Source organism: Arvicola amphibius, chromosome 13 (genome assembly GCF_903992535.2).
Source record: "Arvicola amphibius chromosome 13, mArvAmp1.2, whole genome shotgun sequence".
Taxonomy (NCBI): Eukaryota; Metazoa; Chordata; class Mammalia; order Rodentia; family Cricetidae; genus Arvicola; species Arvicola amphibius.
This window is the reverse complement of record NC_052059.1, coordinates 3,941,724-3,961,258: the sequence shown is the minus strand read 5'-3', so window position 1 is coordinate 3,961,258 and position 19,535 is coordinate 3,941,724.

The following is a 19,535-nucleotide window of genomic DNA, read 5'->3' as shown; positions in this document are numbered from 1 at the left end:
ACACACACACACCACTATTCCAAACTTCCGAATTGTGATGGGGAGCCTCCAGATATACTCTCTTCAAAGGCACAGTCCTAGCGCACACTTCTTCCAACCAGCTTCCTCCTCACAACCGCCACTACTGTGTGAACTTCAGACATCAGATCACCCATGGATGAAGTTAGCATCCACTTGCCTCTCAATGAGCCATGACTAGATTCAATGGCTAGGAATGCAGCCATCACACATGAGCCTTTGAGGAAATATTTCAAGCACAAATTACAACAGGTAAAAGCAGCAATCTTAATATTAACCAAACCTCCTGAAAGTGACTATTAAGTGATTGATATTTTTAAGTAGAAGCTATAGACTCTGAAAGGCAAGTATTATTTTTAATATTACATATAGATCTCCATAACCAAATAGATTCCAGAGACCTAGTGTGGGAACCTGGAATCCATTCCAAAAAGCACCTCACAGGGAGCTCTGTAAGAACAGCTAGAGAGTAGCCCTTCAACGACCCAAGTTTAGTTTTCTTCATTCTTTTAAAGTTTATAATTCAGTGTCTACGGACACCACCACAATCAATTTATATCTTTTCCATTAACCCAAAGAAACAATTTCATTATCTCTCTCTCTCTCTCTCTCTCTCTCTCTCTCTCTCACACACACACACACACACACACACACACACACACAGGGTTGGGGTTTTCCTAGGCAATCACTAATCCACTTGATGTCTTCTGTCTAGATTTGCTTGTCCTGGATATTTCATATGTGTGGGACAATGAGTAGCGTTTCATAAGTGGCTTCTTTTACTTAACATATTTCAAACTTCATTCATGTTGAAGCTTGAATAAGTATTCCTATTGTTACAACCAAATAACATTTTATTTTATAAATATGTTTTGTTTATATCATTATCATTTTATAGAAGTCTGTTTTTTACCTAAACTTTTTACTAAAAATTAAATAATATTTTTATATGCACTCATGTATTGGTGTTTGTGGGACACGTGGTCTCATTCCTCTTAGCTGCATGTTCAGGGGTGGAATTGTTAGATCTTGAGTTCAGTCTCTATTTACCATTCTGAGCATCTATCAGAATGCACAGCACCTGCATCCAGCAGCGTTCACACGCAGATCTTAACATGGTATCTAGTACACCTGTCTCCAACAAAGAACAGAACATTGAAATGTTCGAACGAAGGTCCAGATTTCGAGAGAAGTAAAGATGTGAGCATTCATGAAGTTTAGCAATGGAAACCCTGAGAAAGAAATTTGGTCACGGCTCCTGGCATCAAGCAGAAATCAGTTTCCATCCCAACACTGATGATGATGGTGTCACAGCCAATCCTGCTGTGTTGTAGGGAGTGTTTTCCCTGGAACCTTCAGATTTCTGATCTTATTCTTGGGATCAAACCTATTACAGATGATAGAAATGTTCACACCTTTGTGGGTTCTTGTCCCAGTACTGGCCTATGCTATACAGATCTGCCCTAATCACTCTCTAATAAAAGTTGTTGAGATCATGGTACATTTCAGAAACCAGAAGTGGAAGTGTGGCTGTCCCGCCCATGTGTCTTGCATCCCCTGAGGTTTGTTTCCAGCTTGGACAACAGACTCCATTCTCACCCATATCTTCTAGCCCAAGTGTGAACTAGGAGGCAGAGTCCCCAGCTGTATGGTTCAGCTGGGGACAAAAGCAGCTGATGTTAAACTCCCAGCTGCCTTGTGTTTATTCACAAAGTCTCACACTGCCAACAATGGAGGGCATCATCTGTAATGAAAATCCAGCCAAACCAGCAGCTACAACGAAAATGGAGAACTGGCTCTCACTCTCCTACCTACTCCAAACCACAGCCGGCTGACCCTGTGTGTGACGGCCTAGCTCTTCTGGGCTGGAATGTCACAGAGTCGAGATTTGAGTTCCCACCTCCAAAATGTTTTCACTTACAACATTTCTGACACCAAATGTGTGGGCTTTTTCTTCACACCAATCAACTCTCCAACTCTCCAGATACCATCTGGGTGTTGTAGGATTCAATTCTAACACTAACTGCATGGAGTCAGTGCAAACCCCAGAGGTGAAGGGCTCAGTCCTGCAAGACCTCCTGGCCCGCTTCAGATACCAAGTGCACATCCAGGCCACCTGTATAGTGACCAACAAGCTGTAACGTCAGAGTTCCTTAGCTCTGCTTCATACTCTACAATTTGTTTGAATGGCACACACCACACCAACTAAATAAAAACATAAAAAACAAAAAGCCAAGAGACATGCTTCTTTTAGACATACCAGTTAACTGTCAAAAGATACAGCTAAGGAACAAGCTAGGGACACGGGGCTAGGAATGGAGATCAGAGCTCCTCTGACTTCTCCAGGTAAGCAGCTCTCCCTGTGGAAGATTTTGCACAGACTTTTATTGTATGGATCAGCTTACTAAATCATCGGCCATTGGTGCTTGACTCGGTCCTTGCTCCACTCATCTCCCAGGAGGCTAGACTGCAAGTCACAGCCCTCCGAACCCAATATTGGTTCTTCCAGCTGCCAAACCCCATTCTAAAACTATGCAGGAGGGGGAGGGGAGCCCTGCACCAAGCAGCTCTTCAACATAATGCAGAGGTATTGAAAGCTCATTGTGTGTTGTGACCGACATTTATCTGAAGGTTGTCACCCCAGGAGATGCGACCATCTGGCTTTTTACAGGGGTTCGGGATAGGTCAGGTCATCAAGGCTACACGAGTGGTGGATACTTCATTTTACCCATGAATCAATTGCTGGCTCTCTGAGCCCAGCTTTTCAATAGTTCATTCGTGGTGAGCTCAATTTCCTTTAGGTACATCTGGAAAGTCTGCCAGATACGGTCTCTGAATGTATCTCTGCTGTGTCTCACTAGAAAGGTCTGATGACATTTCATCACTAGTTCAGGGTAGACTTTCTCCATTGTCTTACAGGTTCTGAAATAAAGTAGAAACTACCGAAGCTTCATACTAATAATGTAGATTAATGGCATTTTGTCATTGCTGCAGCCAAATGCCTTATAAGGAACACAGTAGAGGAGGAGTGATTTCAGCTCCTAGTTTGAGACCCTGCGCCATCATGAAGGTAAGGCCGTGACAGCAGAAGTACTGGGCTGCTTGCTCGTGTCTTGACAGATAAAGTAGAAAGAGATTGAGACCAGGAGTAGGACTGAGCTACAACCCCCAAAGACCTGTCTCCTGTGACCCTTTTTCTCCAGGCAGCCACAATTCCATAATCCCCCCAAGACTACACCAAATGATAACAAAAAAATGTTCAAACACACAAACTTGTTTAGAATATTTTCCATTGAAACCATAAGAAAAACAGTCGATGAGACCAGAAAAGTGAGGATACGAGTTGGGTGGGAGACTTTTGTTGCTTTCTCCAGGCCGAGATGACAGCATCTAAGACATTCAGTGCCCCCCACACCATGCTTCCCTGAAACCCTGTGGATTCTCGTCCTGATAGCACTGCAGACTGGCATTTCTCCATCATGGCTGATAAGACTTCCATTCAGTTATGACTGGCACAGGCTGTACTTCTATAAACTCTGCCAGATACTGTCTCGGACCGTAGGCTGTGACAGACTTAGTTCTGATGACATCTAGCACCAGTTCAGGGCGGACATCTTTGGGCTTTCTTGACTCATGTCGGGTATGGTGTACATCATGAGCAGAGTCTCCAGGTGCTGTGTGCACACGGAGGAGAGTTCTGGAAGAGGTGCTAATATATGCTTGGCAGTAGCTGGTGGATATGATAATCCGGCTCCAACTTTCTGTGCTGTCATGGCTGGGTGCTGACTCAGCTTTTCCTCCCAGCTCCCTGCCAGTACATGAATGGTACCATCTGAAAACTGGGAGAAGACGCACCTCATTTCGTGGTCTACAGAGATCTCTTCTTATTTGGTCAGAAAGCCCAGGCCATCTTCTATAAGATAAGAGAACGGTGCTTCAGGATCTCTAAGGTGACTTTCACTTCATGCCATTTTTAATTTTGAAAGTTCCAGTTAAACTGTCAGAGAGGCAGAGCTGCTTCATAACTCCATGTGAGAGGAAAATCCCCAAAATATTTAATGGGCTGGAGCATACCACTAATCAACATCGGGACCGGATGAGAGCGAACTGTCCACCCCTTCACACCAGAAGGCAGCCAAGGCAAAACTCCAAAGGGTTGGTCCAGACTGAAGAAAAATTTTTCTAAAGCTGACAGTAAATGGTCCCAAGACGTTTAACAATCTGAGCTGACCCTGAAGATATCAAAACGTCTATAGTTTTTGGACCCTAAAAAGAGGGGATGACAGTACTCCATCTCAATTCTCTGAAACCTTCACTATGTCTCTTGTTAGAAGAGACCAACCCATTGGATACATCTCACCAGGTTAGTGTTTAAAACCTTGAAGGTCAAATCAGAATGCTCAACTCAAAGGTCTATGATCTTGAAGGAGCTGGAAGCTGGGGTTGCCACTTCGTAGGCGAGGCATTGCCACCCACCCTGTCAATCACTGGGCTTGAAGGAGGTCCCAAGAATCAGGAAGACAATATCCAGCAGCCCATTTCTACACCACATCCCCCCACCCCCGGTTAGCCCACTCCCCTTCCGCACAGAGACTCTGAGCCTTGTGTCCTTTAGCCCGAAATAAGGAAGTATTCTACTAGTTTTAGGGTTTGGCATCGACTCAAAGCCGTCAGCATACCCGGAGCCTCCAATGTTGAACTATTTTCTAGTGCTATTTTCTAGTCTTCGCCTTCCCCTTAACACTGGTTCAGTGGGAGCTCCATGAAATGGATGATTTCATCTCCTGAAGCATGCTGGTTGCAGCCTGGTGTTGCATAACCTGCTGGATAAGCACGGGGTCCCCAGGGAGCCCCGCAGACGGGCTGGCGTGAGTCCGCCGCTCCGTCCGGCAGGGGGCAGCAGAGCTCGCCGGCGCCGCTGAGCAGCCTGTCTGCGAGCCTGGAGCCATTACAGCCCCTCCGGGAAAAGCTAAGGAGGCCTTGAGCATCGTGTTCTTGTCTGTGGAAGCATTTTTTCCTGTCTCGTTTAAGCTAGGACACAGTGTTTCGGCAACTGAGGCGTGCTTGCTTTGTTTTTGTTTTTTTTTTTTTTTACTTTCTGCTCTGCTTCTGTTCACTTTCAAAGGAACAATAATTACATGCTTGCCCGCATCAGTCCGTGCTGGACACCTTGTATTTCATCACATTCAGTCAATGTGCCCAATTCCCAGATGATGGCTGTGCTATAACGCAGAGGGCTAAAGATCTGTCTGAGACTGACGCTGGCGTGAACAAGGAGGAGGGGGTGTGATTTGTTTCTTTTTCTTTTCCTTTTTTAAACTGCCCCCCCTCCAACACCATTTGGTCCAGAAATATTGGACACGATTTAGTAAATGCCTGTTGTAGGTGCCGCACTTTTAGAAACATTAGAGAATCGGAAAGCGAAAGCATATCAGAAGACGTCTTTATCTGAAAGACAATATTCAACTTAGTTTTCCTTAGAGCAATTGATCCAGGAACAGGTGGAAAGTGGTTGATCTTCACCCCAGAACTGCTGCACCCCAGCCTGCCGTTCCACGGGCAGACTTTCTGGGAAAGTCTGGGAAACAGCCTGGGGCGGGGTGGAGGGGTGGGGCGTAGGAGGTGTACGTCCCAGGATTACCTTCCAGTAATTGGAGAGCCAATATTTAAAAATACGTGAGTGTATTTGTTTGGCATTTTTCAGAAGGGCAGGTGTAAGTTCAATGCATATGACGGCTGGGAGGAGAGTCCCCGCTTCCTCTAAAGAGCAGGGAACTATGGGTTGGGATCTTATCTCAAACAGAGTTGACTTCTTAATAGTTATCAGATAAGTTCAAAGAGGGATGTTGCAATTAAGATTTCTTCCCTCTGATTCTTATTATAAGATAGTGGTGTAGTTATTAAAATACTGGGTAATGACTCTCTCTCATGTGTGTGTGTGTGTGTGTGTGTGTGTGTGTGCACGTGTGTGTGTGTGTGTGTGTGTGTGTACTGTAACATGTTAAGCCACTACAGATATTATTCGTGGCTGTGAACAACAGCAGAGGTCCAAAGCCATACGGTTTGCCGCTGAGGCAGTAGGCGCTCATCCCAATCTGAGAGCAGGGTGAACCCAGTATGACTTGCACCTGAAGGCCCTGAGAGACTCAGTGGTGTTAGAGCCCCATGTAAGGATGGGAATAGAGATAAGAGACAAGCAGATGAGTGAGCAAAATCCACACTAGGACCCAGATAGCCACTCGTTTCTTCTTCATCCTGTTGGCAGTAAGAAAAACAGACTCCTCTACCCAGACCCTTAAAAATACTGGCTCTTTAAAAAAGTCTGCTGGGTGGATTCTGGCGTTAGGAGACCCTCCCCCCTCCCGGTGAAGCCGAGCTCAGGGCAGGGCGGGCTGTTTACTGTTTCTCGTGGCACGGGTACAATTAGCCTTGAGTGGAAACAATGAGAGGATCACAACACATCCGTGACCGATGCACTCGTCAACACCACGTCATTAAGCAGGAGGGCAGGAGTGGCCGCCCTGGGAGGGGAGCACCAGGATCAGGCAGCAGCGGGAGCCCTGCATTCCTTGAGCGCCTGCTAGGCCAGGGACACCGGGGAGAGCATCATGGGATGGCCGCTCGGTGACTGGGACCTGGTAGGCTCTCCCTGGTGTTATGGACTGAACAGTGGCCGGATGACTGAGGAGCTGCCAACTCAGCCAGCTGGCCTTTGCTCCCCGCTTTCTCCTGCCCCTGCCTCCCCTGCGGAGTCTCAAGTACATACCATTTCAGATCCTTGAGTCTAGTCTAATTCGAACCTAGGGTCTGCCTGGAATGGCATTTCTTAATTAAGGAAGGTGTGCGAGAGACAGCCACCCATTGTGTCAGCTGCCTCTGAGGACATTCTTCAGTCTGACAGCATATTCTCTTAGTGTGATGTTTGCCTGCTATGGAACTTCTAGTACATGACCATCGCTCCAGGTACGAGCAGCGTTTACGTCAGGGATGGTTCTGTTTCTGAAGACAGAGGGCTGGAGCCGCAGAACAGGACACAACGGCCGTAGCCAGTGAGGAGGAGGGAGTGGGACTTTAGTGGTCTTGGCTGCAAGGACATACTCATTTATTGAGATGCACACATCTCAATATCTTGAGAAATCTGCTTTCTACTCCATTTCTTTTCATGTCAGGGGATGTCACTGGTCCTCCTCGTGAGCGACCACTTCCTACTGTGTCTGGTTTTTCTGTTGCTCGGAAACTCCTCCACATCCCAAGCTCTCAAAAACCTGGTACCTCCAGCCCCAGCCTGAGACGCTGGACTCTGTCCCATCAGCTCCGTTTGTCACCTGTTGCTTCTTTCCCATGAACAGACAAACAAATCCGGTAGAGAGCATCTGAACTTTGTCCTGGAAGTGCATTCAAAGAACTCTCTTCCTTCTGAGTTTCTACCTGAGGAGCAGACGGTCAACTTCCATCACCTTCTTGGTAATCTACAGAATTTCATTTCTTCTTCTTCCCTCCAGTTTCCAGGTGACATCTTGCTTCTTCGTAAGAGGTTATGAAAAGAATTCCACTTGAAATCGGGCTGCCTACCTGTTAGCCCAGCCTTTCCTCCACTGCCCAGCCCTGGTCGCATCTCTCACCTGCATGAACCCCATCATGTTGGTGCTTACCCATCAACAGAGACCCAGCTGTGTCCCCACGGTCGCCATGATGCACACGACAGCTGAGAGGAACGCCACCGCCTCTCTTACCGAGTCCCTCTACTGCGGTTCCCATGCGCTCTCTAATATTCTTTTTTTTTAAACTCCTCAAAACTGGCATTTTAAAAACTGTTACCGTTAAAATGAGTACTTGCCTTTTAAAAAAATCTTCAAGTTGCTAAGCAGCACCTGCTCCCCCCCCCTCCACGCCGCTCCCCTTTTATGCAGTCTGGTTGCCATAGTATCGTTTGAGCATGGTAACCAGAAGCCAGGAGCAATCATATTTCACTAAAAAGGGTTGGGCAGACAGATAAACATGTTGAAATGTTTCCGTACAACTCTCTCAGGGAAGGGGGGGAGGCTGCTGCAGGGCCCACAACTCCGTGCCTCTCATCAGTTCCTCCCCTGCCTTTCCCTTTGCCTGGAGCTCTTCCCACCTGTGGCTCCCTGTGTGTCATCCCAGCCCTGGTACCATACTTCCTAAAAAGGCTTTTGGAAGGGCTGCTGCTGCTACTCCGATATTTGTAGCTATTTAGGGCAAACTGCAGACTGGAATCCTTCTCCGGGAGCCGCTAAACGTGGAGCTGACTGTGAATCAGGCTTGTGACTGAGGCGCCCATGTGGTGGCAGGTTTGAGGAAGACAGCAGACGTCATGGGGTGACATCAAAGGGTTTTTTTTTAAAAAAAAAAAATGGGAAGGATAAAATGGAGATGAGGTTATACAACCCACTTGTTACCTAACACGTAGTAGAGAAGACTGTCTTCTCCAGCTCCAAGGTCTGGGCAGGCTCTGCCACCAACTACATAAACAAATTCGGACCCTGCGGTAGGACCTGGCTCGCTCCTTCGTCCTGTGTTGTCCAATAGGACCAAGTTCGTAGCAGGAGCAAAGATATGGCTCGTCTTGCTGTCTAACCATGGCTGTATTTCTTGCTTGATGGTGGCCTCCTGCTTCTCATTGCCTCCAGTATCATCCAGGGGTTGAGACCAGACCCGCAGTGGCTGTCAGGTATGTGCCCGCCCATGAAAGCCAATAGTTCTATTTGGTCAGTGCTCAGGGCGCGTTCTTTTCCCGGATTTGAAATCACCTCTTGAAGCAGCCCCCATATATTCCAAAGGTTTATCTAAACATGGACATGAGTAGTTCCTCCTCCCAAGCAAGCTGACGTTGTCTAGATTAAGCCTCCGAGGAGCACGCAGCGCTCCACAAGACGCTGCTGCCCTTGGCCTTCTTTGGGAAGACATTCCTCTGCGCCTGAGTCTCGGGACCGAGAGGGACTAGCACTGTCAACACACCCTCATGCTTGGCTGCGCTGACAATAACATACCAGCACTGGTGGAGCAGCCGCTTCTAATAGGAAGCACACTCTCCTGCTGCACCGAGCTGTGTCCTGACCCCTGCACCCGTCCTCAACAGCTGACACACCCATGGCTCAGAGGGGCTTAGAGAGAGAGGGCTTCATCAGACAAAGGCAGGGTTTCCTCCTTCAAACAAATCAACTGCTCCCTCAACGTGGGATAATATATTCCCTTCCTTTCCCTTTGGTTGTCCTTCCACGCCAGGTTTTTTTTTTCCTTAGTATACATTCATTATATACAGTGGTGATATCATACAGGTAATTTCTGTCATGTATATGGAGTAGGGCGACCACATCCACTCCTCCAGACTCTTCCCTCTGGTCCTGATGCTCCTTCTACCGGCTTCCTTCCTTCCCCAACTCTTCCCTTTGCTTTCACATAGACAGCGTTTCCTATTTATGCGTACTTGTGGATTTGCTGAGGAGTGAGAACATGTGACGTTTGCGTTTCTGACTTACTTCGCCTCCAACGGCAATCTCCGGTCGCCTCCACTTTCCAACGAAGGATGCAGTTCTGCTCTGTATGGCTGACTCGCTGTGTGCGTGTGCCCCAATTTTAATCTGCTCGTTTGTTGATGCTGGCTTCCAGAATTTATCTATTCTGGACAGCACAATAGTATACAAGGCTACACAAATATATCTGTGGCATGCTGACTGACAGCCCTTCAGGCAGATGACCTAGACATGGTGCAGTTGGGTCGCATAATAGCTCCATTTTGAATTTGTTGACAAACAACTGATTGATATCCACAGTGTGCACTGATTTAAACTCTTCAATCTGTGCCCCGTGCTTCTTCTCTCCTACTTCCCAGTCAAAAGTCACATCAGTATCAGCAGTGCACCTTCTCAGAAGAATCCTAGAAGTGCCAGAGGGGGCAAATGAGGCTTCTCCATCTTTGTGTTTTCAGAAGGAGCCTCAGACCTCACAGGTGGAACACGTCCACTCAGCACGTCTGAGGAAGAACTTCTGCCACACCCCCGCTGCCCAAAACAGGACTCAGAGCATCCCAGAGTCCAGCTATCATTTGTCTGAGCTCTAAGGCCAGAAGAGCTTAACTAGTTAACTATCAAAATGCCCTGTAAATTAGTCCTTCTGAGACCCAGCTTTCTGGATCTTATCCTTTATCTGAAGTCCCTGGTCAAATGAGAAAGAGGCTCACATCATGTATACATACTTTCTGTCCTGTGGTCCATCCCTGGAGGTCCCTATACCACTTCCGAGGGGCACCTACCACACAGTTCTGTGAATATTGACTCTCAGGAAGCTCACTGGCAACTACATCACACAGGTATGTTTTCTAAGGATATTTTTTCCCTTTTGCCAGTGTCCACAGAGTTCCACATCATCAGTGATTTGACGAATTCCTATGCTCAGAAAGTCCTCAGTCGGAGTTTTGGGGGACTGTGGCAGCTTTGCTGAGCAAATTATCTTTCAATGAAAGTCCAGGAGAATACTGATAAATATTTAATATACTTTCTAGTGATGGGGGGAACAAACCGAGAACAGAAAAACGAACAGCCCTGATTTGTGACATTTGCCTGTTTTGACAGTGTGAGCATTCCCATTGTGGCCAATTTCAACCTCCTATGAAGTCACTGAATAGGGAATTTTGAAGAGATGGCACCACGGGTTCCTGTGAGCTGGGACAACTGCCTCTCACACACCAACTACGTGACTCCTCTAGGGACTATGACTTCCAGTCACTCTCTTGCTCATTTCCGTGTCTTGTTCCCATCAATCAGCTAATTCTCCCAGATGTTCCATCCTTTAAGCCAGTCTCCCCTTTTGGCTGAAGGTCTTGATGCTTGTCTAAGTAAATGATGCACAAAAAAAAAGAAAGAAAAACAGGCCAGAGATGTTACACCCAACACTTTCCCAGAACTATGGAGAACTCCATGTGTTGCTAAGTCAGGGTTTACTCCGTTATCCTTTGACCCCCTGAGGCGATCTAGATTCCTGAGATCTACACTGTCTGTATAGTTCTTGTAACCAGACTGCTTTGTCAAACTTTTTAAAGAAAGGTTGAGGTGAGCAGCATTTTCATCCCCTTAGAGCCACCTGTAAGCCGGGACTTCAGGGGATGAGAAGGCGGTTCTTGGTAACTCCGTTCATGTAGAGAGGATGACCCATGGGTGCTCCAGTGAGGCCACTGCAGCCGCACTACAGTGCGAGCCCTTGCCCCATCAGAATGCTTAATATAAGTAGTGTTTTTCTCCAGCTCCGAATGTTCTCTGGCTTCAGCCGTGAGTCACATCACTTATCACTTATCAGTCTGGCCTTGCTCGGTCAATACTTTTCTCTGTCCCTTGTTTTCTCTGGGTGCTCGGTGGAGTGTTATTCTCTCTTACTTTGGAGAGCCATAAAAGAATCTTTTGTACATTTCCCCTCCAAGAGAGTACTTCCATTTTTCATCTTAATCTGTTTTATGATGCAAATCACGGCTTAATGGAGATGCACCACTCAATCTTAATGGACTCATGATTTCGTCAATGAGTTCCTTTCATTTTGATGGAAGAAATAAGCTCGGAATTTCCTGAGGTTTCAACAATCAAGTTGTTAAAGGAATAAAAGAAAAAGAAATGACAAGGCAGGAGCGGAGCCGAGGAAGACAGAAAACTTAAGCCGGAGCAAATTCCTCCAGGCTCAAAAATATCTCGTGTCTCTCTGACCGTCCGTTCCCTCTGTAGGACCCAGCGGTTCTTCTAGCTCTGACTCCTCGTGGGCACCAAGTGTGCTGTTTCCTCAGAACTGAGGCGTGCCCTCCCGGTGAGATGACAGAGTACAGAGGCTCATGAGATTCCAGAACCTAAAAAACCTGCTAGGCTTGGCAAACTCATGACACAGCAGGCCCCGGAAGCACAGCAAGTGAGAAGACAAGCAGCCGTGGTCCCTTGCTCTGGTTTCCTTTATGTTACTGGGATAAACACTACCACCCAAGCAACTTGGAGGAGGCAAGTTCAACTAACACTTCCAGAGAGAAGTTCATCACTGAGGGAAGTTAATGCAGGAAATCGAGGCAGGAACCTAGAACACAAACCATGGAGGAATACTGCCTACTGATTTGCTTCCTTAAATAGCCCAGGACCCTCTGCCAAGGAATGGCACTGCCCAAAAGGGGACTGTGGCCTCTGACAACAATCCACACTCAAGATACTTCTTCACAGACATAGCCACAGGCCAATCTGATCTGTCCAGTTCCCTAGCTGAGCCTCCCTCCCTCAGAGGACTCTGAGCTGAGTGAGTTGACTGCTGAAGTTAACAGGGACAGGCTCAATTCCAGGTTGCACAAGCAATAAGTTATTGTTGTGGAAGAGGAGACTCTTCCGTGGAGCTGCCGTTGAGTCCCAGGGAAGCAGTTTTCCTGAGGCACTGCTCACACTGACATTTTTCTGGAATTGCCACCCTTAAGCCACCCATGTTCTTGCGAGCAACCCCTTGCTGATGCTTCTGCTGTAACCTTACAACCCTTGCCTGTGCTTCTGTGTGTAACCCCAACAAATTCATTGGCTCATCAAACTGGAACTGAGTAGATTCATTTCTGTGGTCTGTCACTGATGCCAGTCTGGGATGATATTTTCATCTCCACAGGAAACATCATATAGAAGGTATGCTTGGAGCTCTGGATACACAGCAGCCACTGATACGTATAAATGCTTTGATTGTCTTCAGGGTAAGTGTGTCAAAGCAATGATCTCAGTGCTCTCTTGTGGGAGAATGCTTTTGTACACTGTAAAGATTTGTCACTCATATTGGTTTAATAAAACACTGATTGGCCAGTAGCCAGGCAGGAAGTATAGGTGGAACAACTAGACTAAGAGAATTCTGTGAAGAGGAAAGGCAGCATGCAGTAACCAGCCAGACACAGAGGAAACAAGATGGGAATGCCTCACTGATAAAAAAAAAAAAAAAAAAAAAGAAAAAGAAAAATAAAAGGTGCCAAGTCACATGGAAAACATAGACAAAAATTTTAGGTTAATTTAAGCTGTAAGAGCTAGTTAATAATAAGCCTGAGCTAATAGGTCAGTTTATAGTTAATATAAACCTCTATGTGTTTATTTGGGACTGAATGGCTATGGGACCAGGCAGATAGAACTTCCACCTACAGTTCTCCATTCTGCAGGTAGATGGATAGCACAAAAGTCTCAAGCAGCTTCAAGTTAAAGCTAGTAGTTTGAAGTGCTAAGTATCCAATTTCAGGCATCAAACTGCATTAGGGAATAAGACTGTAAAACATTGACAGACTTTGGTCTTTTCAGTGTCCCCAAACACACATGTGTAGAGTGTTACTACTTCCTTTTACATGTGAAAGCCTCTTGTCAGCTCAGCAGCAATAGAGACGGCTACCCTCACCTTGTACCTGCATCCTGATCATCCATGGATCAATGATCTGTAGTTGGTCTGTAGTTACATATCCTTACACCAAATGCATCCCAAACAGAGCCACTCATCTTTGGCCTTTATTACGTCTGTCTCTCGATTTATGATGTCAGTGCACAAGATTATCCAGGCTCCAAGTTGTGGAATCCCAGCTCCCCTCGCCTTCCACCTGCGGTTTGCTTCATGGTCAAGTCCCCTCGAGTCCTTTCTATATTTCTGCCTTTTCATTCTTGGTTCCAACACCATTGCCCAAATTCTAATTATTTTCATTTATGTCTGGACTGGAAGAACACTTTCAATTTGTCAGCAAAGTGGGGACAGAGTGCCACACGCTCTTTCTTCTGCCTGTCTTCGCTCCTAATCAATGGTATTTTCATTTTCTGTGTATGACCTGCTGTAAGTTTGAAAACAAAGAGCATCTTGTCACACTCAGAGGTTGTAACACTTCAACTACCTGTCACCCTGCCTGGCTTGTCTCATGATCCCTTCATCTTCAGGAGTGTTGCCATTGCATCTGCTACAGTGATAGACTCTTTAGACTTGGCGTCCCCACAATCCCCCCCACCCTGACTCAACCTCACCAAGCTCCCTTCCCACCCTGACCCACATTCTAGAACCCACCTCCCCTGAAATCACCCTTTAATTAATGTCTTTCACTTGGGCCCTGTGGCCATGGTAGCTCTTCCCCACCCCCACTCCCCCTACCCACCCCCACCCCCATCTCTGTTCTATCTGACTCACAGGGACTACAACATCTGGAAACTAAATTTCCCAGAAACCCTGCCAGTGTTCCTGCTTAGAATCTGCCAATGAGAAACCTCAAGGGAGAGTTAGAGGTGGAGGAGGAGACAGGCAGCTCATTGTTCCTGTAGCTGCAGGGTACAGGCTGCAGCAGACAGCGTCCAGAACTCCAGCGGACCATCCCCCACACTGCTGCAGCAAGCGCACAGATCTTTACTGTCCTGCAGTTCCTTTTCTGAGGAATTTCTTAATTCTTTTGTTAGATTTTATTATTTTAAATTTTGTAAATTGACAAGTCATATTTGTATGCCCTGCTGAAATAAAAACACAACTCTCACAGACCCCCGTTTCTGTTCGGGCTGCAATCCGAAATGTCTCCTCCCAGGTTCATGGTCTAAATACTTCTTTCCCAGCAGGTCGCTCTGTTCAGAGAGGCTGTGGAACTTTCTGGAGCTGAGACTTTGGTCTGTAGAAGTCGCTAGGAGGTGACATTTGACCACCTCCCCAGCTTCTGACTCAGTCTCTGAGGTCTGGTCTGCCAGGGTATCGGCAGCTACAGCCGTGACCTGAACTGCTCCTCCATATTTTCCATGCCGAGATGGATTGAAATCCTCTGAAACCATGAGCCCAGTCACTAGCGCGCTTTTTGTCAGGTACCATGGTCAGCACTGCAAACTGATTAATGCATGCCCAGAAGAGTCGCAAGTCTTGAAGTCCTTGCCCGCAACAATTCCTGCTTGAGATATTTGCCTTCCTTCCTCTTCCTCCAAGGCAAGTGCCTGGCGACTAGGAAGTGAGCTTCACCAAGCTCTTTCCAAGTGAGCAGGACACGGCCTGTCTGCCCCTCTGTCGCTCCCGTAGAGCTGGAGGATCCTGTGTTGCTGCCGTGCCTGAGTTGGATTTTGAATCTTTTGCAAGAATTAAATCCTAGTGGTGGATCCCAGCCCACTTGGCTGAGACAGAAAGAACCTTTCTTAAGTTTTAATGGCTTGTCATAGACAGGAACTCAAGTCTCAGCCTTTGATCCCTCTGCCCTAGAAGTTGGGCTGTGAATTGGACAGACTTTCTGGAAGCAAAGGGGCCACTATTACCCAACTTTGATATTCACTACTGCCTGGAATCTTGTAATTCTTTGCTTGCTTTTGGCTCCAACCACTGCTAATCACTCATTTCTCATTCCGTCTTTTCAGGTGACAAAGCATGATCCAAGTCTGCCGCCACACCCGGGCTCCAGCCCCGTAGCTTCCTCACTTGGGACCTCTTTCCTTTCACTTCTAGTCTGAACTTGACATCCCTACCTGTGCCCCTCCCTCCAGCCATGCTTGCCATGGTTAGTGCATTGAGCCATCTCAGTTCCCTGAATCATTTTTCTCTCCCATCACCTTACCCCAGGTCCTCATAGCCAGTCCCCTGTTTTTACCAGGGTCATGAAGCCTGTGTGCTGTGTTACTTAACACAGAAGTTTTATACTAGTCAAAAGCAATCAATGGGAGACTGCAGGATTCCTGACATTCCCTGCCCTTTGTGATATACTGTATTGTGGTTATCGGTTTCTCTCTCTCCTCACCCACAGTATTTCTAAGAGTGTATTTACTGCCCTGCAGATGCTCTTGCTCCATATTTCGGGGGATCTGGCCCTCGCACACCTATACTGCTCCACATCCTGCTCCTCTGCACTGCTGAAAGAGGCCTTTCTATTCCCTGGCTCACTCTCCGCTTTTCCTCCCTGGAAAACTTTCATAACCACATGCGTACATCTAGGAGTACAGACCCTTCTTTAAGAGGTAATTTATGGAAAACCAATCCATGTGCAGTACACATGCCAATGTCATAAGTCCATGTAATCATTTGATGCCAGATTCTGTTTCAGGCAGAAAGCAGGGAAATCAATCGTTAGGATGCTTGGACAGCCCTCGGGTCCACATCCAAAAGGGACCACAGAAATCATACCCAAGTATCACAGCAGCGGTTTTTATTTTACTGGCCTCTCCTTTTAATATCTGAGTGGAAATATATGGACACACTACCTATTCTTCTTGAAAGTATTTTTCTAAAGAGAGTCCACCCACCTATCACATTGTTCTGCAGGCTGAGTCATGAGAGCTATGGTGCCACAAAAGGCAGATTCTAGCACATTTGCTCATAGGCATCCTGGCTGAGCAGATTGGCCTCTCAAGCCTTTCATGTCCTGTCTTGTAACAATGATGTGTTCTCTCGTTGCCACAGTGGCCACGTAACTCCACCCCATCTTCAGTGTCTGACTTCACCTTTTCTTTTAACCTCTTTCTCACCATCAAGATGTGCTTTAATCAGTTTCCAAAATCCAATAGCCTGTTCTCCAATGAGTGTTTCCATGACAACTCCCTTGCGTGGTATTGTTGACACCATCCCTCACTTCAGCTTTCCCTGTGGCACGGAGTTCTGCTCTCCACGCTAGACCTCAGCATTTCTGGTTCTGTCCCCAGCGTCTTTGTTCTTATGTAATGGTGACTGTGATTCCAGCCTCTCTGGGCTCAGTTGTCATTTTTAGGTTCACTGTTAGGCGAGTCAGAGAAAATCAGAACCAAAGTCATAGTTTTAGGGACTGTGTCAGACCAAGAGTCTCCTGTCTTAGAGAAGCAATGGCCATTCAATTTTCTTGGCTAGAAAAGCAAGGGCTAGGTGAGAAGGAAAGAAAATAATCTCTCCTTTCATATAGATACATATGGGCCATCTTTTGAAATAATTCTACAGTTGAGAATTTATTTAATCATTTATTTTTTATTTAATCATCAGTTTTTTCCAGGTACATTTCTCTGATGGGAAACGTCTACCAGTAACTCGCTCATTAAAATAAAGTGATGGTGTCATGGTGACAAAGAGACAGTCCTGAAGAAAGGGGAAAAAATGGGGGCACGGGTCATATTCCAATGTGGAGACAGAGAGGCAGAAAGGCTGGGATGTTCCAGAAACACAAAGGTCTAAAGCCTAAGGACATCAAGAAGCGTGGGCGGTCGGGATACTGATGATCAAGGAGACGGAGAGCCACAGGGTTGCAGATTTCTTCACTCCTTGACTGAAGTGTCTGGGTCCGACTTTGTACCTCTAGGGCACTTTGCCCCCGGCAAGTGGTGCCCATGTTTGTGCCGTGTGCCACCCGCTGCAGAGGACTAGCAAGCGCAGAAGGCACACACGCTCAGTCCAGACTTTGTCCTTGCACATCCACATCCTTCTTCCTCCTCTCCATCTCCATCTCCACATAAGGGGGTCCGTTGTCAACCCTTTCCACAGGTTCTGCCATTGTCTAGATGGAAGTAGGTAACTGTGTGTCCATTAGAAGGGAGAAATACATACGTGTCCTATGAAGAAGTGTAGACCTCTTTAAATCGTCGAACTATTTATTATATCTATTTGTTCATATGGTGATGAACGTAGGGTCAGGACTTGACATGGTCTGCATGTAGATCATTTATTGCCTCTCATTTGCCAGGGTTTTTAAATAAGTTGTTTAACCTCACAGAGACCATGCTTAACCAGGAAAAAAAATGAGATAAAAACACCTGCTTCCTATGGTCAAGGAGATTATAAATAAAGTTTATAAGGGTGTTAGAAAACTGACAAAGTTAAACTTCAACCAAGATTATTCATAAAGTATATCTTTATGGAATATGTTTTTATCAATATTCAACCCACAGATAATGACGGCATGGCCAATAGATGCCAGATAGTATAACCTTTTTTCAGTGTATGTGTGACTTAGACTTCCTTTGTCATCAAATCATTGAAACAGTCAACTTGTTCTGCCTGTAGTATTTGTGCTGCAGTTGGTGGGTTTGTTATGCTAGAGTTGCTTACTATACTTGGAAAACCAGTCATGACTCATCTTACATTCCGGATCTCTCTGAGAGCACTCAAGCCCATTCAACTCAAGGTGATCAATGTTTATGGGCTACGTTTTTTGTCCCAAGGGTTGTGTTAGATGTGAGGAGGCAGGGGGTGACTCAAAAAGAGTGGGATACTTGCTCCATCTCAAGGAACAGCAAATACAGTTGGGAGCCAGGGCACTAGCTAACAGACACCAAGAAAGTGCATACAGAGAGCATGCAGCGTAAGAAACCATGGAAACAGAGGCATCCTCTGTCTGGGGGACCAGTACGTGGAGGAGGTCGTACCAAACTTGAGCTTGAAGAATGCCCAGTTTCTGGCAGGGGAGGTTGAGAAGAGAGACTGGCAAGCCAACTCTAGCACAGATAGGGCCATACTCCAGGAGACAGCAAATTTGACTAAACTCACAGGTTTGGAAATATTAGAACTGGAGAAACCCCAAAGACCTGCTACTCAGAGTGACATCTTTTGGGAACTTACTAAACCTGTGTCATATCAGATGTCTCCCCAAACCTATTTGAAAGTGAATCACCTGGACCACCCCCTTGTTATCCAATTCAGAGTAGTCAGCCCTGAACCTTACACACACAACTAAAAATACATACTCAGTAGGCTATATTTATAATCTGTGCATACATATAAATATATATAACAATAACAATGAAGAAAAACAAATCTGCTAATTGGAGAAGGGGACACAGAAGGGGCCTGGGAGGAAGATAAAGGGGCAAAATGATGTGATTCTATTTCACTTTTGAAAAGCTAGGTGTGGTGTCACACGGCTTTCATCTCAGCACCTGGGAGGCAGAGGCAGGAGAATTTCTGTGAATTTGAAACCAGCTTAGTCTACACAGTGAGTTCCAGGCCAGCCAGAATTATGTATTAAGACCCCATATCCCCTACAAATGATTTTTTAATGAAAAAAACAATCAAAATGAATTAAAAGCAGACTCACCAAATGGCTTAGCTGTGCACTTGCACACTAATCTTCAAGCACCACTGTTCATGATACTAAGTTTTGGGAGCAACTCTGGTGTCTAACAACAGAGGAACAGATGAGAAAAATGCACTTAATACAAACAATGAAGTATTTGTCAGCTAGAAGGAATGGTGTTACACCATTGCAGAAAAATGAATACTGGAAATAATCGTACTAAGTCAGTCTCAGACAGACAATAACACATGCTTTCTCTCATGCACGGGTTCTGGACTTCACAGATGCATAAACTTACATTTGTGCAGGGGACATGAAAGCAGGAATAAACTCTCTGGGGGAAGAGAACAAATGGGAGGGGAAGGACTTAAAAAGAGGAATGGAGAGTAGTCCCCAAAGTACATTACATATTTGCATACACATGTTATTATATAATCCAGTGTAATAATGTTCTCAAAGGCTGGAAAAACTACCTCTAGCTGTTGCTGTGGGACAAGGGTTTTGCCCTGTAAAGATTTGTTTCTTGTACTTGTTTAATAAACACTGATTGGCCAGTAGC